The sequence below is a fragment of the Ursus americanus genome, chromosome 8 (genome assembly GCF_024610735.1).
Source record: "Ursus americanus isolate L20-20 chromosome 8, mUrsAme1.1.p, whole genome shotgun sequence".
NCBI lineage: Eukaryota > Metazoa > Chordata > Mammalia > Carnivora > Ursidae > Ursus > Ursus americanus.
In genome coordinates, this window is record NC_142134.1 from 40,114,740 (window position 1) to 40,142,047 (window position 27,308).

Below are 27,308 nucleotides of genomic sequence, written 5' to 3' on the forward strand. Positions count from 1 at the left end.
CCTGCCTGAGCACAAAGAAATCTGGTTTTCTCTCTGCAACCCCAACCCTTTGTTAGTCACAGAGCTTGGCCAGCAACTTTATAAATGGTGAACTCTGCTCCTCCTGGGCCCCCAGTTCCATCCCCAGAATCCTGAGCCACACCTGGCATTCCCCTGTAGAGGGCGAATAAGCAAAAAGTTGGCATGCCACTTCTGAAAGGTCCGGGAGATGGTTGTCCTTCTTTTCTTTATGCTTCTTTGGGATGAAGTTTTTTTCAGATGCTTTAGGATCCTGATTTATTCCATGCATCACCCCAAATCCAGTGCCCCCCCCCCAGGTCCAGTCCAGAAGGTAGGGGAGATAGCCATAACCCACTGGTGACCATGGGCTTGATAGGTCTCCAAGGCCGACCCCAGGCCTGACCCTACCAATTGTCTTCAATTCTTATGACTTCTGGGTCCCCCAGCAGCCAAAATCTGACTGATACAAGTGAGGAAATACAGCAGAGAATGGTTAAGGATGTGAACTTCGGAGCTAGACCACGTGAGTCAAATCTCCCTTTGCCACTTACCTACTGGTGTGACCCTAACCTCCTTGATTCATACTTTTCTTGATTGCAAAGCAGGTACAATATTAAAGTCTGCCGCTTAGGATTGTTGGGAGCTTAAGTGAGCTAATACATGAAAAGCATTGGTACCTGGCGCATGGAAAAGTCTCAGTAAATGCTGTTTCATTTCAGTTTTTACTGTTACTAGCATTATAAACCCTGATATGAGTTAGTTCATAAGCACCTTGACTCTGACATGTTGATGTCTTTGGGGGGTGGGAGGGAGGGAGAGAAAGAATCTTAAGCAGGCTCCGCGTCCAATGCAGATCCCAACTTGGGCTCCATCTTACAACCCTGAGATCATGACCGAAATCGAGAGTCAGATGCTCAACCAACTGAGCGACCCAGGCCCCTGACATGTCTTACTTTGACCAATTCAAATGTAATACTGCCCTATGTATCTCCAGGTTAGATCTGAAACCTGTGTTTAGATCTATGCAAACAAATGTCAGGGTGCTGTTCCTACAAACAAATCCCTGAAAACTTTCATCTAGTTCTTGTTCTTGCTCTTCAAGGATTTCAGGACAGGGAGTCCTGCTCTATCTCTGAGAGATCCCAGAGCCAAAGGCAGTTACGTGGGAAACCCCTGGGATACTGGCCAGAGGGTTCACTTTGCTTTACAGCATGGAGATTTCCATCTTCATGTACCAGGGTTTTTTTCTAATAGCACCTTTCAGGTATAGAGGATAATTTAGATTCAAAGGACACTAAAATAAATTTTTAAAAGATTTTATTTATTATTTATTTGAGAGAGAGAGAGAGAGCGTGCGCGAGCAAGAGCGGGAAGAGGGAGAAGTAGATTCCCTGCTGAGCAGGGAGCCCGACATGGGGCTCAATGCCAGGACCCTGAGATCATGGCCTGAGCCGAAGGCAGACACTTAACCAGCTGAGCCACCCAGGCGCCCAGAGGACACTCAAATTAAGTAATTCTTGGTCTGTTCATTCCCTGCATATATAGGAAAGGTTTTACAGGTTTGTTGGTTGGTTCATTTAAAAACAAAAACAAAAAATCAGATATTGGCTCCAAAGAAGAATATGAACCCAAATCAGAATTGGCAAAGAGTATTAGTATTTATTAGGTACATATTGGGTATTATCCTTGACTCCTAGAGACTTATTGTTGAAAATAATAAAGCCCTTTGCTTGCAGTTCATATATCTTCTCTTTGGCTTTCACATGTAGTCTCAGCTTAGCAGGAATTCATTTACAAAATCAAAACATTTAACTATAAACAGACATCTGTAGACTCAGGAAGGTATCCACTTAGGTTGGTTCTTTGCATCTACTTGAAAAGTGGTGCCATCCACCTCCCAGCACAGGGAGGAGAGCAGAAGAAAGGAGGGAATGGAGAGGAAGTTTAAGAAGCTAGGTAACTTTTCAGCTCCACCAGCTTCCGCAGTTTTGGGTGAAATTGACAGTACCCTGGAACCACCAACTCTGCCTGCACACCGTGTGCTCTGTCGCATTCTAAAGCAGTGGTTCTTCACCTTGGCTGGACATCAGAATCCCCCGGGGAGTTTTATAAAATTCTGATGCCCGAGTTCTCCTGCAAGATTCTGATTTAATTGGTTTGCTCATGACCTGGGCAGCAGGACTTTTACAAGCTCCAAGGTGATTTAATGTGCAGGCCAAGTGCAGAACTATTGTTCTAAAAAGACTTCAAGCGACTTTGGGGGTGCACCATTTCCTTAGGCTAACTCTAATAATGATGGGCCAGTTTTTGCTCCATTTGTCCAGCAGGTAATGTCTCACAGCAGGGCGACTTTTCAGAGTATCTAGTTCACCGTGGGAAGGGGGAGCCCTAGAAAACGGAGCACTCTGTCCCATGCGAGCAACAGGCAGGTTTGGCTGCCGCTTATCTCCTTGGCGGTTTCAGTGCTGTTATCGGAGTCAGACAGAATGGAAATATTTCTACATCAGTATTTGTTGGTATTCATGGAAGTTGGAATACCACAATACTTTAGGAAAAGTACTAACCTAAAGCCACACAACTCAATCTTTCAATCCTGTCACTAGCACGTAAGTTCCCTGAGCCTAGTGCTTTCTGTTTTGTTCACTTTTGAATCCCAGTGTCTAAACTTGGGGTAAGATAGTAGGTATTCAATACATGTTGAGTAAATGATTGAATAATTAAGAGTGGATTATAATGTGCCCTGCGGGGAAGGGGAACCTTCACACTGGTGGAAGCCCACCCTTTCCCGGTCACTCACCACATCGGGATCTCCAACAGGGAGAGGTCAGTGTCCAGCTTATAGGGCCCCCAGCCTGTAGAGAATCTTTCGTCACTTGGCTGAGATTGTCCTAATTGTCATCTTCTCAAATTGCCCCGTACACTCACATCCTACCATCACAACAACGGAGACTGAGAGTAAATGTTCTGTTCAATTTTATCCTCTCCCCCAGTCATCTCCCAGGCAGCGGTAGGAGACAGTATTCTACCACCTGCTGTGTGACTTGGGAAAATTGACTTAACCTCTCTGAGCATCAGTTTTTCTCATCTGTCAAATGAAGCTGCTACCTACCTCACAAGTTGGTTGTGAGAATTACGTGAGTGAATGTATTTTAAATGTCTAGCCCCGTGTTTGGTCCACAATTGGCCCTTCATGAAGATGACTTCTGGTCTGTGTCCCCCCTCAGTTAAACAACAGTAGAGGAAGATGCAGATTCACCTCATTCTCATTATTCGTGGTACTGCAAACCCTGAGTTAGTGAGCGCTGAACCACTGCTCTGAGGGGCAACACAGTTAGGTCCCTGCTCACGTGTCTGTCAACCAGTCAGTACATAACTCTGTTTTATGTGTGTTTTTGCTTAAAGACAACTTAACATATATTGTTGACTTGTTCACATTGAGCTCACAGCCAACAACCTGTAACTCCTGCCTGGAGGAAGCTTATATAACACATTTTCCCCATAAGACACACAGCCTTTTTTGCTTGGAAGACTAGAGAGCACTTCAGCACTACACTTGGGGACCATTTTAAACAGTGAAATCACCAGCAGGAAACGAAAATGCAAAAATAAATAAAAGTGGCAATAACCCACTGCAAAAGGGGATTCTTGTTTATAGTAGGAGAGCTGAAACAAGGCAGTTTGGCCTTGTTTGACCTCAGCTGGGACCTCATTTTTCCCCCCACTCTGCATGTACAGGAACATTTGATTTGGGGGTTACAAATTTTAGTGAGTGGCTGGCTCCACTGATACAGAATCCATGAGTAATAAGGATCAGCGGTTGGAAGTAGACCAGTGACAAGCATTAGGGAACTGCAGGGGTTCTGAGGGCAGAGCACATTTTGGGCTGTGCTTCCTTGGTGTACCCCAAAGCTAGCATAGTTCAGGGCACAGAGCAGGTACTTAGGAGATAATTGTTGGACTCTGGATCCAATTTAACAAACACATATCCTATCCCTATGTCAGCTGTCCCTGTGACAAGCTTCTGTTTTTGCCCTGCACTCCTCTGCAAGCAGGGTTCCTATTCCACGGGTGTTAGAAGGATAGATTTTATTGAGTTTTTATAGGGACGGCAGGAGGGTCCTTCCCATTTCTCTCTCCAGCCTTCCCACCAACTAGAGTCTTCTATGTGGCTTTTCCCTCACACAGAGCCAGGCTGGCAGGCACCATTCTTCACCTTCTCCGAAACCAGCCCTCCTCTCTGTCTAGATTTACACTCAGCAATTAGGCTCTGTCCTGGCTCCTCTGGGTTCACCCATCACTTCGCTCAGGAAACAAAGGTTACCTGGATCATCACTGTCATTAGAAGTCATTAGAAAATTCTAATGATTCCCTATGAATCATGTCAAGTACCTTTTTGTAAAAGCTGTGCTAGGTGCCGTAATAAGGAAATTTGCAGTGATGAGAAGGATCGTGCCCCATCTGTGAGGAGCCTGCAGACCCGTGGTGTGATGGTTTGTGAAGTACAGGAAGGCAGAAGAGGCAGTGAGACTAACATGAAAGAGCCCCTTGTGAGTCAGGCCAGTACAAGTGTGTAGCACTGAAGAACAACCTCCCCCTCGACTCTTTATTTTTAATCATTAGAAGGCTTTATTTTCAATGCAATTTCTACTAAAAGGGAAAAAAATGAACAAAGGTACATTTACATTTGTAGTCTATGAATACATAATTTAATTACAGACTTCATGAGCTTATAAATAATATAACTATGGCTAGATGTGTAGTATACAAGTGACTTAGTTATTACTTTGCCCAAAGTGACATTCTGGAGTGGAAACAAATGCATTTTATTTTTGTTTGCGCAGAATTGAACTAAGGATAGACTATTGATCCAAAACAATCTCAAAGATTGTGTTTACCTTGGTAAACACTATGAAAAAAGTAGTAAATTCTCTTTGATCTACCTAGTTCCCTGCCAAGTGTATAAAAGCAAAATTTTAAATAGGTGCAAGTGACCCGAGATCATGAGGATACTATTTTGCGGTTAGTGACCCATTGTCAGATGTTTAGCTTTTTGGACAAACCACAGTGGGTTTTAAATTCTAGACTTTACTTATCCTTGTTAATTCACTTCAGCTGGTGTGCAGTTTATGTGTGTTCTGGGAATGCGAGCTCATTTAATTTTGTTTTCAATTAAGATTTTTTTTGTTACTGAAGAAAAAAACATTATGGAAACTAGTAGAATTCATTGAAATCAAAGACCATCCTTGTTAGTTTTTTTATTGTACCCATTCCATATTTTATTGTATTTCATTCTAGTGTTTTTCTCAGCATTTATTATATAATTATTTAAATAGTGTCATTCATGTTTTTTATATCTTTTCATTTACAACTATTCTCCATGTGTTTAAAATACAAATTTTATAATGCTACATGATCATTTGAGTGAATCCTAATTTACTCCAGCTTTCCTCTGTCACAAATAACCTTAAAATTCACATCTTTGGACATAAAGGTCTTCTTTCTTCTGCATTATGCCTTTAGACCCTCACATTGGAGTTACTGATTCAAAGGTATGGACATTTCAAAAAAAAATTTTTTTAATACATATTGACATTGGTGATTCCATTTTAAAAATTAGCCTCTTCTTGGGGCACCTGGTGGCTCAGTTGGTTAAGTGTCTGCCTTCCTCTCAGGGCATGATCCCAGGGTCCTGGGATCGAGCCCCACATCAGGCTCTCAGTTCATCGGGGAGCCTGCTTCTCCCTCTACCCCCCACTCGTGCTTGCTCTCTCTCAAATAAACAAAATCTTTAAAAAAAAAAAATTAGCCTCTTCTCAATTAGACATTTTCTCCAAAAAACAAAAGGCCAAAAGTAAAGCATTCCAATATGCAGTTGAAATTACTTTTGAATTATCTTCAGACTTGGATTATACTGTGACTGTCCCTCTCCAATGGCCTAGAAACTGATGAGAGTAGTACCTTCACCCCAGTTCCTGTTGATAAAATGTGCAGTGACTGCCAGCACCCAGGAGCCCTCCCCGTCACCAGGCTTGCCGTGCACTGGGAGTAGATAGAGATCAGCTGGAACTCCTCCATCAGGAGTTTGCTGCAATGCCTTGCTTTTGTTAAAGTCCAGTTTGGTCAGTCATACATTTCAAAATAATAGGGAGCTGGAGAGAATAGCCTTTGTACATCAGTGAATTAGGATTCATTAAAAGCATGCGCCTCTTTCCTAGAGTAGCCTGATAATGTCTGTTGTAATGGCAGCCACCTGCTTGAGATCTAAATGGTCAGCACTTTGTGACCTTTGGAGGTATTTCTTTCGTGTTTTTTCACAGAAGAAAAATAAGAGCCTTTATAACTCTATCTGACCACAGTCAAACACACTGTCAATTCTCAGCATCTCGTTAAATACGGGTTCTGCCCATAATAGTGGGCCCAGGGCTCAGCCACCTCTTCCGTCTCGCTTTTGTGAGATGTACTGTTACACTCCAGCTCTCAGGGACAGCCTGTGGCCCGTTCCACCTATGACAACTGGAAAAGAATCTGCTTACTACATTTTACTGCACGTGTCCTTGCAGCTCTCCTCGGGTCCTTAGAGATTGGCACAGCCTGTCTCCTTTTCCTCAAATCGTTCGTCTCCAGCAATTCAGCGACAGTAGTCCTCTCCGTAAGGCAGTTGCTCCTGCGAATATGGTAGGAACTACAGAGTGCTGAGGATAGATTTATAAAATGGAGAAGCTGCATGTGATTGTTTCAGCAGAAATTTTTCCCATATTTGACCGGGCGTTAGGAATAGAACTATATCCTAAATCAACAGAGAATAGCCCAGTTTATGAGAATTGTTACATATGCACCTATGTCATGTTTTTGATCCTCACAGGATCCCTGTGGTGTATTATCCTCACGTCATATATGAGACAACCAGGGCTCAGTGTGTCCGAGTGCCCAAGCAGAGCCCTGGTTAATGGGATCGCTGGAAGCTGGAGCGAGGGTGTTGCGTAGGCAGGTGTGTACGTGGGCGCACACGTGTACCCACATTTAAAGCCACGGGAAGCTAAAATGGAGTCTCAGGACCAGTTAAACACAAGAGATGCTTCATTCTGGTTCCTAACCTGTGGATTTCGGTTTCCTTTCCTAAACTGCAATCTCCTGTATTGATGCCACGTGGCCACAACCTCCAGTGACTCATTATCACCAGGGTACGGAAATGCATGCGCTTGTGCTGTGCTTGGGTTTGTTCAACCATCTGTATCTTTTTGAAGAAAAATATCCAGAAACCTACAGCTGTTGTTTTAGTAAGTTAAAATAACTCGAAGTCAAGGTTTTGGCAGTGGCCCTTACCTAGTATGGCATGATAAAATTACTCCCGAAGCGCCCGTGATTACCTTGGTTCATTACAAGTAGTCCGGCTCCCGCTTCTGCACACTGCCGGCGTTGTTGGCTTTGCTCAGTCGCCAGTGTGTCATTCAGTTGTCTGAGGAAAATGCAAAATTTTTGAAGGGTAATCAGGTAAATCACCGCTTTCACATGTATTTTCTAAAAATTATCACTAAAAAGCAGAAGAACTTGGGGCACCTGGGTAGCTCAGTTGGTTAAGCGTCTGATTCTTAATTGTGGCTCAGGTCGTGATCTCAGGGTCATGAGATCAAGCCCTGAGTGGGGCTCCGTGTTCAGTGGGAAGTCTGCTTCTCTCCCTCTCCCTCTGCCCCTCCTCCCCCCCTCCATGTGCACACATGCACACTCTCTCTGTAAAATAAATAAAAATTTTTAAATTTTTAAAATATAAATTAAAAAGCAGAAGAACTTTGTGAAGGACAAATTAAGTTTTCAGTCAATTTGAATAAAATTGAGTCCTGGGAGATTTATGGTGTGTGTGTGTGTGTGTGTGTGTGTGTGTGAGTGATCTCTGTGGAATTCCACTCAGAAGTCTTGAAACCAACAGGGTGTATGATAACAACTGAAAGGCCTAACTTTGAACACTGCCAAAGAAAGTAGGAAATAGGTTTCTCATGGGAGTATGACATTCATCTCCAACTCAAGAAGTTCTTAGTCAAAGAGGTGAAGAAATAGTTCTCAGCAATTTCCTGAATCAGTCATGTAATTTGGTTTGTGTGTGGTTTGTATTATTTTTTCGTTTGTAATTACTTGTAGGTTATGTAAGTCTGTGCCTGCTGAGGTGCTGTTCTGTACCCGTTCCTTCAACATATAAGGGGATGGTTGAATTTGGGGAGGGGGAAGACCAGAACGATCACCGGAAGAGAGCAACAGCTAGTGTCTCAGTAAGGAATGTGTTCAGCTGCAGGTGACAGAAAACCTGACTGCAGTGGCTCGTCCAACATGGGGTTTGTTTGCTTGCACGGTAAGGAGTCCAGGGGTAGACTGCTGCTGGTGTGGGTTTAACTGCTCAGCAATGCCCCTGAGGACCCAGCTTCTTTCTGCTCCACCATCCTTTGCCTTGTGCTGGCTTTCGTCTTCATGTTTAATAGTGTCGAGAAGGCTGCTGTGCTTCCGGCCATTGATTCTTAATTCGGGGTGGTGAATAGGACCAGGGAAAAGAGCAATGCCAGTTGTATGTCCCGTTTTATCCGGTGAGCAAAAGTTTCCCAGAAGCTCTCGTCTCAGCGAGTGTCTGCCTATTCTCATTGGCCAAAAATGGATCAGTTGGCTACCCTAGCAGCAGGAAGGACTGAGAAGGAGGAAGGTGGAGATTGGGGCAGAGTCAGCCCTTCCGTGTCTGCCAGAGCGGGGCAGCAGTTTCTCTCTGCAGAAACAGGTGTTAAGGCAAATGCAGAGGATGGCTGGAAGTTTAGTGTTTTGGGCCCATAGACCCCGTCAGACTTCACTGAACAGTAACCAGTCACTTTTGAAAACCAGATGATAAAATAGATGTCTGGAAAAAAAAATGAGACAAGCTAATTTATAGCAAAATATGTCATTCCCAAAATTAAGTGGGAAGAGATTCTATCGAAAAGGTGCCAAAGATCTTCACAGAGACCATTATGAAAGAAATGACATTTCACTCCTTAATTGTTTCCTTTATAGAAGGGATGGCTAGCAGATTTGAGGATTCCTGCCTAATTTGCTTTTATTATGTGGGAAGGGATACTTTGCAGGTAAACAAAAGGAAAAGTTTTTAAAAATTGTTTGTATGCAGATATGTGCTATGAAAATGCTTACAAAACAAGCATACTTCGTGCAATTTATGAAAATCAAACTTCAGTTCATCCACAGGTCTAGGTATGATGAATTATTACAGAGGTTAGTTACTAAATGCATGATTCGGGGAAGTTACTTGACACAACCGAATTCAGAGCAGCTCTCTGTAAAGTGGGGGTGGTACTGCCTACCCCGCAGGGCTGGTGAGATGAGGTGCCTGGCACACAGGAGGGACTCAAGGGCTGGTCGCTGCCCTCATAATTAGTGGTAGTGCTGATGCTTCTGGAACTGCCCTAAAACGTCATACCTTGGTACTTTTATCCTTGTTCTTCCCTCTTTTTCTAGAGATGTGGTGATTGAAGATGGAGGCAGAAACTGAGTGGTAGGAGTGGTTTTAGGGATTGCGGGGAGAAAATTAGGGTTATTCTTGCCCAAACTAGTCCAGAACCTCTCTGGTTTTATATATGTGTAATTAATACCCTGCCTTCTTCCGATATGGGATGTGACTAGTGTGTGTCCCCAGGCTCTTCACGTGTAACGATAGTGTCATAAAAACCACTAAGCTTAGAAGAGAGTCCAGATTACACATTGACTAAATGTGTCGTACAGGCACACTGCGAAGTCTCTCGGGCCCCTCCATTTCCTTACCTGTAAAGTGGTGCTAGCAGGGCCTGTATTAAAAGGGTAAGTTTGGGGCATCTGGTTGGCACAGTTGCTTAAGCATCCAACTCTTGGTTTTGGCTCAGGTTGTGATCTCAGTGTTGTGAGATCAAGCCCACCTCGGGCTCCACACTGAGCATGGAGTCAGCTTGAGTTTCCCTCTTCCTCTGCCCCTCCTGTTCATGCTCTCTCTTAAATAAATAAACCTTTTTAAAAAAAGAAGAAAGGGGTAGGGTTGTAGGACATAAGCAAGGAAGTGGGTTTGAAAGCCCTTTGTAATGGTAAAGCTTGATGCGAATGCAAGATTTTATTCCTTTTGGTTTTACCAATTGTTACAGCAACAGCTCTCAAATATGCCCACTTAGTTAACTCTATTGTGTACATCTATGTCAGATGTTTACTTCTTAATAGATTGCCCCATGTATGCCTGCACCACCTTCTTCCCTTCAAATCACTACCAGCAAGTAGTGCCCAGGGACCACGAATGCTATAGTGTTAGCCTGAACCAAGCATAATTAGTAAGGGAATCTGCCACAACAAATTCATACCAAGAAAATATAAAGTACTTTAAAATCAGCATCAATTTGAGATAGTCTGTTCCTCTCCTGCCCTTCATTAGTCGGGTAATCAAGAGTTGGCCGTGTTCTTTCCAGAAGCTCATGTTGCATGTTGACCTGGAAAGGTAGTAGTCCAGGTAACGATGGCAACTTTTATGTTAACCATCAATCACTTTAATGAGTACGAGAGTGCATCCTATCACCCTGCCAGAAGATGCAGGAATGAAGAGTGACTTGTTTACTGGTTGAATATGTGTTTTCTCTGTGTTGGGTTCTGTGTTGGTGCTGTGGCCATAAAACAGAGTCCCGTCTCCAGTTCCAGTGTAGTAATGGGGCTGTGGTAGCAGACTTTGTTGGTCCCCTGAATTCAATCTCCTCCTAAAAACAGAGCCAAACAAGGGTGGTTGCCAGAGGCTGGGAAGGGAGGGATGGTGGGAGTGGTTTAATGGGTAGTGAGTTTTAGTTTTGAAAGGTGGAAAAAGTTCTAGAGATTGGTCCACAATGTGAATGTAGTCAGCACTATTGAACTATACACTTAAAAATAGTTAAGATGGTAACTTTTACGGTAAATTTTAATTTTTTAATAGTAAAATAAAGCAACTAGACACCAAAACCAAAACCCCATGGACAACATTTACCACACAGAGGTGACAAGCTACCCCCTAAAAAGAATCTCAAAATACAAGTATGTTAAATCACTTACGCCACAAGGTCTGCATGATGTCGATAGCTTTGTGTGAAGAAGCAGAGGGAAGTCATGAGGTGATGGACAGACTTGATTATAGGCAAATCCCAACACCACCAGCAAGTACTCACTGAAAAGTGTGGTGCCTCAAGTCCATTAGTGGGTGAGTGCAAGGGACTCCTAGAAGGAGATGGAGTAGTACAGACCCCATGAGCCCTCAAAACTGACCAGCCCAGGCTCCCTTCCAAGACAGGGTCCCCCACTAAGGAGCAACTGGTAGGAGTAGGATCAGAATTGGGCAGGAAAGAGACAACAGAGATGAAGGAAAGAGGAGGCCAGGTAAAAGTGAGGGGGGATTTAGCTCCTTGTGACTGCAGGACCACTCAGCAACAGCCAGAGACAAAGAAGACGGTCATGTCTTCTCCTGCATTCCACATCATCATTATGAGAGAAAACTTCTCTAGGAAGTGCTCCCGTAGATTTAATCTGTAGGTCTCATCAGCCAGAATTGGGTCATACCCCCAGGCCTGAACCAGTAACTGTCAAGGCGAATGAGACATGATGGGCTGACACCCAGTCATAATCCACCCCTTGAGAATGAACCCTCTCGTAGCACATGAGAGCCTAAAGACCCAAACGCAGTCTGGTTGCCATTACGGAAGAAGGGGCCTGCCTGTTGGGTAAATGATCAACAGTTATTGCAACTATTTGCTCTCATGCCCAATTACATTGTGTCCTCAAATATGGTGGTCACACTCCGTCTGTGGAATTCTCCTGTTAAGTGCATTTGGTAGACATGTTATCAGACATGCAGAATGAGTCTTCAAGGGGGGACCTATGCAGTTGTGTGTGAGCGTCTTTTCAGAATACCCTTAATTCTCTTGGATAAAACAGGTACATGCTCTACTGCCATAGTATTAATTTAAATAAGTATTACTGACTACCTAATATATCAGTCATCAGTGAATTGTGGTGGGATAGAGATGAATAAGGTATGATTTCTGTCTTTAAGTTTCTTATACTATAGTATAAAGATCATCATTTAAGCTTATGACATAATTTTATTGTCTAAGTTGAATAAGTCTCAAGAAGTAACTGGATATCTTGTCAAGCAATTCACCCAGGGAGCAACTCAGCACCAGTTACATAAAAATAAAATTCTTCCAGTTAAAAAAAAAAAGAAAAATTGCTGGGGAAGGAAACAGCAAGGAAGTCACACAAAGCCAGTCACCATATTTTTAACACTAAGTGAAAATAGCACAAAATGGACTTCTTGAAGTTAGAAGAAGGTATCTTGGAGTACCTCCTTCTAAAAGTTCAGGAAAACCAATTTTACATGAAAATAAGCAGAAAAGGATTAAGGTTAATGCCATACTAGAAGAAATCACCTATAAGGACAGAAGAGAGAATAATATTCCTGCAGTTAATGAAACCATCCCCAAAAGGCATGTGCTCAAAACAGATAAAACTATTACCTGCTATTCAAAATGAACTCAGAGACCTATTTAAAAAAAAAATAAAAGGTATTAAATAACAATAGAAATCCGACTTAGAAGAACTCAAAAAAGAGGTGAATAGTTCTAATTACAAATAAAAAGCAATTACTTCAGAATTAGAAACAAAAGCAAAAGAAACTCAACAGCAAATAAAACACAACAAAAAATTCCTTGAAAGAAATAGAAAGGTCAAAAGAAGGAATTTTTTAGGGGGGAGAATCTTAAGCAGGCTCCCTCGATGTGGGATTCCGACCTCACAATCCTGAGATCATGACCTGAGCCGAAATCAAGAATCTGACGCTCTGACTGAGCCACCCAGGTGCCCCAAAACAAGAACATTTTTTTTAAAGGAATGAAGAGATAAAAATAACTTGAAAATACGTAAAGCAGGTCTAGCATACAGATAATAGAAGTCACTGAAAAAACTGAAGCAGGAGAACAGATAAATACTTAAGGCTATATTCTAGAAAACTTCCCTGAAATACAAAAAATATTTAAACCACATTTTGGAAGAGCAGACAGCCTACCTAAGAATGTTGTAGAATGGCAGACAACAAGTCATTCTAGACACATTACTGGACTTTAAAAGAAACAAATCCTTTAGACATCTGAGTAAAAAAGGAAAGTGACTTATAAGGGGAAAAAATAAATTATCAGACCTTTGACAGCAGCTCTTTATGCCAGGGGAAAATAGTATAACCATTGAGTAATGGAGGCAATTTAGGTTTACTTGTGATCTATTTTGTGAGGGGTACCTGGGTGGCTCAGTCAGTTAAGCATCTGCCTTTGGCTCAGGTCATGATCCCAGGGCAAGCCCCACATCAGGCTCCTTGCTCAGCAGGGAGACTGCTTCTCCTTCTGCCTGTCGCTCCCCCTGCTTGTGCTTGCTCTCTCTCTCTTTCTGTCAAATAAATTAAAATTTTTTTTTTAAAATTATTTTGTGAGCAGTGCCCTGTGAGTGGTGTAAACAAGAATCACTAATAGAAGAGTCCAGGAAAAAAAGCCCATCATTTTCAAGTAGGAAGGCTTCATGGAGGAGGTAGAAGTGTTTGTATCTTAAAGAAATCTTTGAAAAATTTTAAACTAACATATTTCAGAATTATAACATTATACATTAATGTGATTTATCCTCAGTGTTCAGCTATGCATAATATTGGATTCATTGCATACCACCCCATGTCTATATTTTTCTTATTTTACAAAAAATAGATAAATTCTGGCTAAAAGGTTTTTTTTAAATACTGGAATTTGAGTAATTTATTCTGTGAATCCAGAATATGCTATTTTAAAAATTACATACAATTTAGTGTTTTTTTTTTTTAGAGTAGATGTGATAAGCAGCATACTTAAATTTTTTGTAAGTGGAAACCTTGATAATCCAGCTTTTGAGTTGGTTGATAATCAGGACAAAAGTAATTACATAAATTAAACAGAATTCTGAGCGAAATTAACTGTCAATAACGTACTCTATCATTATTTTTTGGTTAATTTATTTTAATAGCACATAAAATGAATGGTAGGATGTGTTTATATTTTAATATAGAATTACCTTAAAATCTAAAGGGCATTTGCATTTTTTAAAAAATATGTTTTAAGTAATCTTCTTTTTTTAAGGAGTTTTTTGGGTTTTTTTTTAAGATTTTATTTACTTATTTGACAGACAGAGACAGCCAGCGAGAGAGGGAACACAAGCAGGAGGAGTGGGAGAGGAAGAAGCAGGCTCCCAGCATAGGAGCCTGATGTGGGGCTCAATCCCAGAACGCCGGGATCACGCCCTGAGCCGAAGGCAGACACTTAACGACTGCGCCACCCAGGCTCCCCAGTTTTAAGTAATCTTTACACCAAACAAAGGGCTCAAACTCATAACCCCAAGATCAAGAGTTGCATGCTGTACTAACTGAGCCAGCCAGGTGCCCCAAATTTGCATTTCATGTAATGCTTTTTATACAAAGTAGTGGCCAAAGTTCAGGGTCAAACAGTTTTTTAGTGTGCTTCATACCACATTAAAAACAAATTCAAGATGGATTAATTGCAAAAAAAAGTAAAACTAATAGAACTATTCTGATGGGGGCGCCTGGGTAGCGCAGTCGTTAAAGCGTCTGCCTTCGGCTCAGGGCGTGATCCCGGCGTTCCGGGATCGAGTCCCACATCGGGCTCCTCTGCTGGGCGCCTGCTTCTTCCTCTCTCACTCGCCTGCTCTGTTCCCTCTCTCGCTGGCTGTCTCTCTTTCACATAAATAAATAAAATCTTTAAAAAAAAAAAAAAAACTATTCTGATGGCCCAGAAACCGTGAAGGAAAAGATTGATGGACTTAGCTTACATAAAAATTCTAGGCTTCTATATTCATTCATTCATTCTTTTTATTGAGAACATACTATTTACCAGGCACTGTTCTTGGTGCTGAAGATACGGTGGTATCCTAAACAGCCGGTGTCACCGCTCACAAAGGGCATATATTGCATGCTATATGGCAACCAGTACCATAAATAAATGGCTGGGGGGTGGGGCGGGGGGAGACCATAACCTTGAGAGATTATTTGTAAAATGTATGATAAATATTATAATAAACAAGAGCTCATGTAAATTAATAAACAACCCAATAGACAAATAAGCAAAAGTTAATGGTAGTGAATTAAAAGGAGAAGCAACTGGAAATGACCAATAAACACATGAAGAGTTGCTCAGCCTAAAAGTAGTTGAAAATGCAGTTAGAACAGCCATGGCAGACAGTGTTTCTCCCTTCAGCTTGGCCTAATTTCTGAAAATTCCTAACTCCCACTGCTGGGAAATGTGTGAGGAAATGATCTCAAGTCCAAGAATTTCTAGCCTTTTTGAAAGTAATCTAGGAGTGTCTATTAAAATGACACATTCTCATACCCTTTGACCCAGAAAGCACATTTCCTGGGAACCTATCTTATAGACGTAAAAGCACTAATGCTTAAGGACATGTATAAGAGTATTTACTGTATCATAGTTTGTTTCCTATATAGAAAAAAGTGGAAACATCTTGAATATTCTTAAAGAAGTTTACCCATGTTATGGAACATTTTGCAGCTGTTGAAAAGAATGAATTTGATTTCTGTATATCATATTGACCTACAAGAACAAATTTGATATATTGATTGTTCAATGACAAAAAGCAATTTGTTGGGTAATAGATATGAAATTTTTAACCAAAGAAAGAAAAATATATGGATATATAAACAGCTAAATAGGTTATTAGGGACTTAGCATTACTGTGAAATTAAAGTAGACAATTTACTGCCTATTTATACCTTATACTCGACAATGTTTGAATTGTTACAATGAGCATGTACTTCTTTTGTTTTTTAACATCCTGTGGGAAAACCTTTTAACTTACTCCATGATGTTTTAAAGGGTGAAACTGTAATCAGTGGTGGAAGTTGCAGGAAGGCTGATTTTAGTTCATCTAAGGAAGAGCTTTGCCACAACAGTGATTCAACAGTGGATTCGAGAACCTTGGGTGAGGGTCTCCAGAAATATTCAGGCAGAGAGCCATAAGCTGCTGGAGAGAAGACTTTTGTGTCTGGTTTTGAGGGTTGGACTAGAGGACTCTAAGATTCCTTCCAACCCTGATAGTTTTTTATAATAGTTTAATAATATTACACAGTGAGACTTATAATATTTTTCTTGTTACTCTTTCTTGTTGTTTAACTGAGACATAATTGATATTATGTCATATTAGTTTCAGCTGTACAACATGATTTGGTTTTTTGTACATATTGTGAAACAGATCACAATAAGTCTACTTAACATCCATCACCACACATAGTGTTTTTCTTGTGATAACTTCTAAAAAGATCTACCCTCAACAATTTTCAAATATACAATAAGGTATTATTTTTTTAAGATTTTATTTATGTATTTGAGAGAGAGAATGAGAGAGAGAGAGAGAGCACATGAGCAGGGGGGAGGAGAGGGAGAAGCAGACTCCCTGCTGAGCTGGGAGCCTGATACAGGACTTGATCCTGGGATTCTGGGATCATGGCCTGAGCCGAAGGCAGTCACTTAACCAACTGAGCCACCCAGGCGCCCCACAATAAGGTATCATTAACTATAGTCACTGTGCTGTACATTACATCCCTCTGACTTATTTATTTTTTAACTGGAAATGTGTACCTTTTGACCTTTACCCATTTCACTCACCACCTACCCCCACCTCTGGCAACCACCAATCTATTTTCTTTGCATTTTTTGTTTTAGATTCACATATAAATGAGATATTTGCCTTTGACTTATTTCACTTTGCAGAATGCCCTCAAGGTCCATCTATGTTGTAGCAAATAGCAAGATTTCCTCCTTTTTTGTGGCTGAGTAATATTCCATTGTTTTAAACCACAAATTCTTTATCCGTTCATCCATCAGTGGACACAATGTCATGGCTCTTGTATATAATGCTGCAGTTAACCTGGAGGCACATATATCTTTTCGAGTTAGTGCTTTCGTTACCTTCACATAAATACCCAGAAGTGGAATTGCTGGATCATGTGGTAGTTCTGTTTTTAACTTTTTGAGGAAACTCCATACTGTTTTCCATAGTAGCTGCAACAATTTAAATTCCCACCAGTGCATCTTCACCAACACTCATGTCTTGTGTTTTGTTCTGTTTTGTTTTTTGAGGGGGTGGGGAGGAGCAAAGGGAGAGGGAGAGAGAGAATCACAAGCAGGCTCCCCACTGAGTATGGAGCCCAACATGGAGCTCAGTCTCACAACCCCAAGGTCATGACCTGAGCCAAAATCAAGAGTTGGAGGCTCAACCAACTGAGCCACGCTGGTGCCCCTTGTCTATTTGATAATAGCCATTTGGACTTGTCGGATGTGATACCTCATTGTAGTTTGGATTTGCATTTCCCTGATGTTAATGATGTTGAGTACCTTTTCATGTACCTGTTGGCCATCTGTGTGTCGTTTTTTGCCAAAATGTCTATGTAGATCCTCTGCCCATTTTTTAATTAGATTGTTTCTTTGCTATTGAGTTGTAAGAGTTCTTTATATATTTTGAATATTAACCTCTTATCAGATATATGATTTGCAGATATCTTCTACCATTTGGTTGGTTGCCTCTCTATTTTGTTGATGATTTCCTTTGCTGTGCAGAAGCTTCTTAGTTTGATATAGTTCCATTTGTTTATTTTTGCTTTTATTGCCTTCACTTTTGGAATCAAATCCAAAAAATCATTGCCAAGACCAATGTCAAGGAGCTTATCATCTGTGTTTTATTCTAGAAGTTTTGTGGTTTCAGGTCTTACATTTGAGTCTTTAATCCATTTTAAGTTGAATTTTCTGGGTAGTGCAAGTTAGTGGTCCAATTTTCCCAGCACCATTTATCGAAGACACTGTCCTTTCCCCAGTGTGTATTCTTGGTACCTTTGTCATAAATATAAGCATGGGTTTATTTCTGGGCTCAGTATTTTGTTCTTTTGATCTATGTGTCTGACATTTTTATGCCAATACCATACTGTTTTGTAATATAGTTTGAAATCAGGAAGCATGTTGCCTCCAGCTTTGTTCTTTCTCAAGATCGCTTTGACTATTTGGGGTCTTTTATGTTTCCATACAAATTTTAGGTTTTTGTTTTCTGTGAAAAATGCCAATGCAATAGGGATTGCATTGAATCTGTAGATTGCTTTGGGTGGTTATAGATATTTTAACAATATTAATTCTTCCAATCCATGGGCATGGAATATCTTTCCATTTTTTTTGTGTGTGTGTGTGTGTGTGTGTGTGTGTGTGTATCTTCCTCAGTTTCTCTCGTCAATGTCTTCTAGTTTGCCTTGTACAGGGTTTTCACCTCCTTGTTTAAATTTATTCCTAGGTATTTTATTCTTTTTGATGTAATTATAAATGGGATTGTTTTCTTAATTTTCTCTGTTTATTACTAGTGTATAGAAACATAACAGAATTTTATGTACTGATTTTTGGGTCCTGCAGATTTACTGAATTTGTTGATTAGTTCTAACACATTTTTGACAGAGTTGTTAGGTTTTTCAATATATAATTTCATGTCATCTGCAAATAATGGCAGTTTTACTTCTTCCTTTCCAATTTGGATGCCTTTTATTTCTTTTTCTTGTTTAATTGCTCTCACTAGGACTTCCAATATTATGTTGAGTAAAAGTGATATCCTTGTCTTGTTCCTGGTCTTAGAGGAAAAACTTTTAGCTTTTCACTGTTGAGCACAATCTTAGCTGTGGGTTTGTTGTACATGGCCCTTATTATGTTGAAGTACATTCTCTGTATACCCACTTTGTTGAAAGTTTTTATTATATATGGATGTTGACGATTATGTACTTGTGTTTTTTTTTTCCAATACCAACAAAATATTTTTTTTAAAGATTTTATTTATTTATTTGACAGAGATAGAGACAGCCAGCAATAGAAGGAACACAAGCAGGGGGAGTGGGAGAGGAAGAAGCAGGCTCATAGTGGAGGAGCCTGATGCGGGGCTCGATCCCATAATGCCGGGATCACGCCCTGAGCCAAAGACAGACGCTTAACGACTGAGCCACCCAGGCGCCCAACAAGATATTTTTTAAAACACTGTATCATTACAGCATTGTTATTCCCCAAGTAGCATAATAAAAATCACTAAAATTGTGAGGTATTTTCCCTCCCTTCTTTCAGTTACAAAAATATTTAATAGATTTAAAGTGTAGACTCATAGATCCAGAATGATTATCAAGTAATATTTCAGTTCACCATTAACCATCCCCTGCTCTCTTCTCCATATCATCCCAGTCTAGATTTCAAACATGACTGCTCCAAAGACACCAGTGATAGGAGAGTTCTCTCCAATCACAGTTTGCTACCCACACTAGTCTAGAGTGGAAAATTTCACAGTATCCTTTGCAAACTCAGGTTTACTCTCAGGAAGGCCTTATTGTGAGTGCTGTCCTTTGGACTGAAGCTTACACCTATTTTCTCCACTTCAATGATTAGAAACAAAGAATCAAATTATTCTCGGCCTCTAAAGAATGTCCTGGAACATTGCTTCAACCTTCCCATCTCAGAGGTGAAAAAACTGAGGACCAGGTAGCATGTAGAACCTGCCTGTGTTGAGAACTGGTACCAAAACCCACTTACCTTCCCTGCCAGCTGAGTGCACCCTCTGCTGCCCTCGTCCTGCCTTTCTCTCAGACACCCACCAGCAGCACCTGCTTGGTTCTACATCCGGTGCCTTTCGCCCACTAATACAAGGTCGCTTAGGTACCTACGACTTACAGGACTTTTGAAGTAGAAACTGATCTCTCAGCGCTGGGTTTTGCCATCCCACACCAAGGTAGGAGTATTTCAGAGCAAGGAGAAACTCTGAATCACCTCTCATTTTGGGCCGAGGACCTAGAACCTCCCCTTTTCCCACTCCTTTTCAGTCCCCGTGCTGAGGTTTTATTTTAATGTCAAAACCTCACAGGATTAGGAACCAAGAGGATTTTTTTTTTTTTCATATCTATTCAAAACTGAAGCCCTATTGCCATTAGGAAGCTGAGGTTCTTTGTTCAGTGTCTGCTTGTGTTTGGGCTAAGTGAAAACCCCTGGGTGGTAGTGGGTGCTTCCAGCACCAAATGCTTTCTGCACAAGGTCCAAGCATTCCTGCTGGTCTGATACGAGGGTCACACCAAGAAGGATGTGACTAATAAAGAATGTGACTTCAGAGACTCTGTGAGTCCAGACAACTTCTGATAAACATTTAAACAGAGGTTAAGAATGTTTTCTTTTCTGAAGGGAAACTATGCAGTCTATGGTGTGAGTGGGAGGGGGTAGAGGGGAATAAATCTAAACATGAGCTTCCTCTTTTCATAATTCTTAAACGTTTTTTAGCAGCAGCCATTTTTAATAGCCTGACAGGCTTTCGTAGTGAGAACCCACAGCTGGGTGCCGGCCAGAGAAGGGGGATGGGATCTACAAAGACGAGCCAATTCCTAAGTGATTACCAAGCAAGTTTAAAAATAAGCTGGCATTGAGGCCAGTTTCCCTGGTTCCCACCCTGAGTCCAGGAATGCTCCGAAAAGGTGTCCCCTCCAGGCACACTTGACGGTCCCTGGTTGGGATCTTTGCTTCCTAGGCTGACAAAAGGGGGAAGCTCTGTAGGGGAAATGGGTGTTGACTTCAGGGAAAGGTGAAGTCGACCAGATGGCACCTGAGCATCCTCAGCCCCCCCCCGGGGAACTGTGGGAGCACTGGTCCGGGACAGGCAGGAGGGCGCCAACACAGTTATCTGGCTGGCAGGGGAAAGGAAAGCAGCGTAGTTCCGGTGACGCAAAGCACTGTTGTCCCTAGTGCTGCCCCAGCTCATGTCTTTGAGCACTTTCTCCTCACGGGCTCTTTGGTTTATCTCCTCCCGTTTCCTGCATGGTGTGTGTGTTGGGGGGAGGGGGTGTGGATAAGTATGGCACTTTCTCTGCTTGCTTCTAAATAAAAAGAAAAATAATGTCATTCAGCAGACTCCTTCTAAATGGGGAGGGGGAACTTCAGTTTTGGAAGAAAAGGCATTGATGTTAACTATTGAATGTGTCTGCGTCCATTATTTTAGCCATTACCCCTGCAGGCAGAAGCACTCGGGACCCATGGAGCCAGGACGCAGTTGTGTCAGTCCCTCTCCTTTGAATTTTAAGTGGGTGAAGAAATTATTTCATTTTGAAATCCTATAAGTATTCCCATACTCAGTTTCAGACATTTCTTGCATTTCTGAGAGTTCTTTCTTTAAAAAACAAAAACAAAAGACTAGCCTTCGCTTGTTTGTTGGTTTATTCACTTATGCAATCATTCATTCATTCATTCATTCATCCATCCATTCATTCATGTGTCCACCAAAACCTATGATAGGCTCTGTTAGGATGGAAGGGGCCATCATGTCAGTAGGCCATGACTCAGAAAACTAGGAGTCATGGTTAGGATGAAAGTTGTGCAGTTAAACCTACCCTGAAATCTTGGCCCTGCTACTGATAAGCTCTGCAACTCTGCACAAGTCATTTAACCTCTCAGAGCCTCTGATTTCTCATCTGTAAAATGGGGCTAAAAAGTGTAAGCCCGTCATTGGATTGTTATGAGAATGACCTGAAATAAGCGGAAGAGCCTGCATGTTACCTGGCCTCCTGTAAGGTCAGTAAATGGTGGTGGGACAGGATTCACGGTAGCCTTAAGGCTGGTGGCAGTTTTATTATTACTATTATTATTATTATTATTATTAATGAGACCAACAGCACAAGAGTGACAGGGCAAAGCACTGTTACACGTCAAGGTTGGGGAGAGATTGCTGGACAGGAATGCCTGTGAAGATTCCCTATAGAACTTAACTTGCTAGCTTGCTTTCCCTTGAGCTCTCTTATTTTTTCCAATCACATCTTCATGGAGAAATTAGGAAATTCCTTTCCCTTTTCATTTTGCTTTCTATTACATTCCCCAAGACTGAAGCTTTAGTACGGTATTCAGCTGAAGGCCACATCCCAGTATTTGCATTGACCTTGGAGTGCCAGGGTAATTGTTTTGTCAATTATTTGACTTTTTGGAGTGTGCTTACCTTGAAGAACCTCTGCAAAGGAGGACCCTGTTAATGTGTAACACAGAGATAAGTAAGGAGCTGCTCTCACTTTTTTTTTTTTTAAGGCTATTCAACTGGAAAACTGAAATGGTTCTATTTGCATCTCATTGGGCAGTGTTGAAAGGTGGGGGAGAAAAGGGGATTTTACTAATGAACTACACTGGGATGTAAATTTTAGCAACACAGGGTGCAATGAGTCACCTGCAATTTGTTTTCTGTTTTAAGAAAAAAGGAAATTACAAGACAGCATAATACCTTACTTGAAAATGTGATGGTATTTAGCAAGAAGACAGCAAATAGGAATACTCTGAGTTGAGCCAAGGAGCTGTGTGCTCCCTTGTAGATGGGATGAAGGAGTGATTCTCACTTGCGTGGACAGCAAGGTCATTTTTTTCACCCTCAGTAGAAGGCATTGATCGTCCGGACTGGAGAACAACATGAGAGACAAGAAGAAATGAGCAACTGTAGCGGGAGGCATGGAGTTGAGCTGGGAGGCTTGGTGACCCTGCGGCTGGGAGTCCTATCTGCCCAGGGGACACCTCCCAGGCTGGCAGGGGTGGGTGTTGGAGCTGGCGCTCTTGAGCCCTAGCAGTTCTTTTGGGAACTTTCCATTATTAGAGAAACCTCCTAGTCATTATCCAAGTGCATTTCTGAAATGCCTGACTGTGCTCAGGGCTTGGTAAGCTCAGGATTAGCCAACCTTCCACATACCCAGTCTGTATTACAAGCAAGGATCAAGGGAATGTGGCTGAGCCAAACTTTTTTTTTTAGCCTCAAACCCATAGGTAAATGGGAAGTACATATTTATATCACTGACCCATCAAGGGTTAGGGTATTTAGTAAGAAGAGAGGGAAAGAAATTGATTATCACGAATGAAGCTCTGGAATTTAGAGCTAGAGGAATTGTTGAAGACTGGGAGAAAAGCAGATTGAAAGCAAACCCTGGACCTTTAACCACTTTTCCATTCACTGCAACAAGTAGTTTGCTTATATGTCTTTCATTGATTTGTCAAGGAAGAGTTTTAGGTCACCTATAAGATAATATGGGATAGTGGTTGAGAGCCTGGGTTCTAGAACCAAATTACTTCCTTTTGAATCCCAACACACCTACTTATGTGCCTTGTGACTTTGGGCAAACTATTCAACCTTTCTTTGCCTCAGTTTTCTCTTCTGTAAAATGGGAGACAGACCCAACCTCACAGGGTTGTTGAAAGGGTTAAATTAATTACATACATATCTGTCCATAGTGAGCAGTCAATGAGTAGGTCTTGCTGTTGTTTTGTTGTGGCCATTGGTGGGGAGGTGGGGGGCAGGAGTGAGTTGAAGGGCAGGGAAAGTCATGTGGAATAGGACAACAGAGTATGGTAGATGCAAGGAATTAGAAAAGTCATTTAGTCCAGCCTCCTCCTTAACCAGGAAACAAATCCTATTCCATTTTTTCTTTTTTAAGATTTTATTTACTTATTTATTTAATTATTTATTTGAGAGAGTGAGCAGGGGGAAAGAACCTTGAGCAGACTCTGGGCTGAGCATGGAGCTCACACAGGGCTCAATCCCATCACCCTGAGATCATGACCTGAGCCAAAACACACGCACACTCTCTGTCTCTGTCTCTCTGTCTGTCTCTCTCAAATAAATCTTTTAAATAAATAAATAAAATGATAACAAGTAATTTAAAAATTTCCCTTGGAATCAATCCATCATTTGATTGGATTTGGTTGAAACTGTGAATAAAATGAAGAATCCATCCCTTATAACTCTCAGCCTTCACTCATATCCACAGGACTGCATTTTAAGCAAGTCTGTTTCTTGTTGGACATCTTTAACTGCTGGCACTTTGTTACCTTGACCTTAAACATGTAATGTGACTTTGATCTTAGTGTCTCCTTCTGAGGTAACTAAAATCCAGACTTCTCATTTCCTGACATGGCATTCCTTCAGATGTTAGAAGATAGGTAACAGGTGCTTCCCCACTCCAGGCTTCTCTTCTTTAAACACCCACATCACCTTCCATGTTGGTTTTCAGACCCCACACCATTCTTTGATGAGTCTGTTGCACTCTTAACCTCTTAGATGGGACTCCTGGCTGCAGGACTGCAAGGATTAGTGCAGAACACACAAGAACCATAGGCTCACATGACTGCAGACCAAGACAGCTAGCCTCTAGCCTCATAGCCTCACTGATGTCATGGTGGGCTCCATGGTTAAATAAGGCAGAGTGGCAAGCAGGAGCCGAGGAAGGAACTTTACCAAACTCTCTCAGGGTGATCCACAGTAGTCTTGATATCTTTGCTGTTGTTTGTATTTCAAATGAGAATTCCTCATCATATTGCTTCTAACAAAGAGGTCCTTGGCATTCAAGATTTTTTTTGAAGATTTATTTATTTATTTTGGAGAGAGCATGCGTGCAAGCAGTGGGGAAGGGGCAGAGGGAGAGGGGAAAGGAAAGAAGGAGCCTCCCCGTTGAGCGCGGAGCCCAATGCAGTGCTCCATCTCAGGATCCTGAGATCACGACCTGAGCCAAAGTCACGAGTCAGACGCTCAACCAACTGAGCCACCCAGGCGTCCAGGCATTCAAGATTTCTAGAGACTATTCCTAAATTCTCAGGCACATATTTAAACAATGAAAAAATGTTCCCTTCTTTTTATGCTAGGAGACATCTGTAGCTCTATTTATCAGAGATCTGTATTACAAATAGACCAGGATGCACGGAAAGCGAGAGATTTAAAGATCTAGATATCGAGATACTCCGGTGGCTCCTTTGTGGTCTAACTACTACACTGCTTTGCTTAACGCCCACCCTTTCTCTCAGATTGAAAATTGGACTTTATTTTTCTACGTGTCAGATTCTCTGTAGCTTTTTAGTTGCTGCCTTGAACTCTTTCCCTTAAAGGTGTTTGTTGTTAGGTGGTGGGGGTTTTTTTGTGGGTTTTTTTTTTTTTATGTTTTTGCTTCACTGAAGCTTAGTGTGCTTTTTATGGTTTTATAGTTACCTTGCAGAAATCTCATTAGAAAAACACTTTAATATATTACTTGGCAACCAGACATCTGACAGTATTCTAGTTCATTAGTTAGGAAACCTCCCCAGGCTTGTAGGAATGGACATTCCTCTGTGAACAGGGAAGCTTTGATCACTCCTGCAGGGGCCAGGATTTATTTTAATGCATTTGGGGAGTAGGGGAAGAGGTGCTCTAAATCTGGCGAAATGAAAATAAGAGTGATTAAGAAAAACAATGAGACACGATTGAAGAAGAAATGTACTTAAGTTAATGTTGTTCTGTGGTACGTCCTGAGTCTAGTAAAGACAGAGTTTGTTTTAGGAAAATGGTTCTCCTGTTAAGTGAGAAGCTAGTTAAGCAGCCTCACACCAGATCACTGATGACACTGGATTGATCCTAATGAGGATAGACTTTTCAAAGCTGTATTCGTTTTACCATGAATAAATGGATTCAAGTCTTATTCGTGGGTTTTTCATTTTCAGCTTTGAATTTGCAAACTATCAAATTCCTTCAAAGCTCTGGTGTGCAGAGAAGGCTCTGAGTAATAGGATTGCTTATTCTTAAAGTCAGATGCCCTTTAGCAAAGCACTAGGCTTTGAAATGTGATCAGTCAAGGTTCCAATAGGCATGGATTGCCCCACATGAGGCTGTTTCTTGTTGGGTTCTAGCCAGATTTAATCTCTCTCACACAACACAGCTCTACCCTGAGGGCTCCTAGTGCAGTCAAGGTAGGTAATGCTATGTTGTTTCCACACAGATGATACCAAATGAAGTACTTTGTAAGTTCCTGAAAGGTACTTGGGTGTTGGTAACCTTTTTTTATTGGGGAGCTGTATCTTTTTTCTTTTAATTGAAAAGCTTGAAAGAAGCAAGATGCCCAGAAAGGTGTTTTTAAAAAAGAGGACTCAGTTATTAGAATGTTCAGAATGGGCCAGAAAGCCAATAGGGTATTATGAAAGAACTTCAAGAGATAAAAGAGAAGGAAGAGGGAGAGTTTTGGCGAGAGTGAGGTAGGGCCCTGAAGTCAGGCTGGAGAGTCAACTTGAGTGTCCCACGTGGTGCGAGAGAGGAGTAAGCGACGCCTGAGGGAGAAGCAGCCTCCACGCCAGTTACGGCTCACTTTCACCTTGTAACACCTTCAGAGGCGGGTAGGAGGAAGAAAGCAGGAGTCAAACCATAAAATGGTGTTGTTCTGGGTTAGCGATGCAGTTTCCAAAGAGGAGAGCAAATCAGGCAGTTTGGAGACCTGTGTGCTCACGGCAGGGGAGCGGCCGCGGGAGCCACGGCCTCAGGCAGGTTACTCCCCTCTGCACCAGTGCTCACTGTGGTTCCCAGTCAACCCGGCAGGACTGCGCTGCCGGTCAGCTAAAATAACCAGACTAGCACTGTAGAAAGCTCTCCACAAATGGGCAGTGATGGTGGGCGAAGCTGGAGGTGGTGGTGATGACTGTGGTGCTGTATCTGGGCTGGCTTACAGCCTGGCCAGTGACTGCGTAGTCATGGGGGTTTATGGGGCTACCCCAAAAAAAGCCGGTGCCCGTCCTAGTCTGATCCTCATGATCCAGACATCCTAATCATCTTGGGCAGTTCTGGGACATTCTTACGACCTCCTCCCTCACCATAGCCAGCGTTCCCAATCCACCTAGAACAGCTATTCAGGACAAGCCCTCCTAAGCAAACCCAAAGTTTTGAAAGCCCTTGTGGACCTGCCTTCCTGATGACCCTGATATCCGCCCTGCCACATATGCCACAATGCCAGCGTGGCTCCCTTGTGGCTGACCTGGTAGGCCAGCCCCCTCGGCTGGGCTGAGCACTGGGTCTGTGGGGTGGGCCCCCAGTGTGGCCCTTAGAGGACCCACCCACTCACTGACCAACCAGGGAAAAGAAAGGGAGGCTTACCTGCCCTGTGTGCCCAGCGTTGGAGATCTGGGGTTGCTTCGTCTAAGCCCGAGTGATCGGTGCAGACGTTTATGGTGCACAGAATCAAACATTTGTCCGCACAGATGGAGGAAGGAGATGCTAGATGTGAGAGTCCCAAATGGGCCTCCTACCGACTGACTCCTCTCCCTACGCACACAGAACTCTCCTGATGTGATAGGACACGTGTGCACTCCCTGACAGTGTGGCATGTACCGTGTGACTAGGGGAGGCTTTCCAAAGGCCAGAACAGGAGGAGTGCTCTTTGTAAATTGCAGCTGGTGTTTCACACTGCA

At 42.1% G+C, this 27,308-nt stretch overlaps 1 protein-coding gene and 1 long non-coding RNA gene across 2 annotated transcripts in view; both read left to right on the forward strand.

The window, feature by feature from the left end:
- Window positions 1-25,038, forward strand: part of LOC148109567 (uncharacterized) — a 35,052-nt gene extending 10,014 nt beyond the window's left edge. The window contains exon 2 of the long non-coding RNA XR_015725461.1: window positions 447-25,038. This is a non-coding gene — a long non-coding RNA (uncharacterized LOC148109567). The remainder of the gene's footprint in view (window positions 1-446) is intronic.
- IGFBP7 (insulin like growth factor binding protein 7) overlaps window positions 1-27,308 on the forward strand; it is a 69,862-nt gene that overhangs the window by 10,536 nt on the left and 32,018 nt on the right. The gene's annotated exons all lie outside the window — the stretch shown is intronic.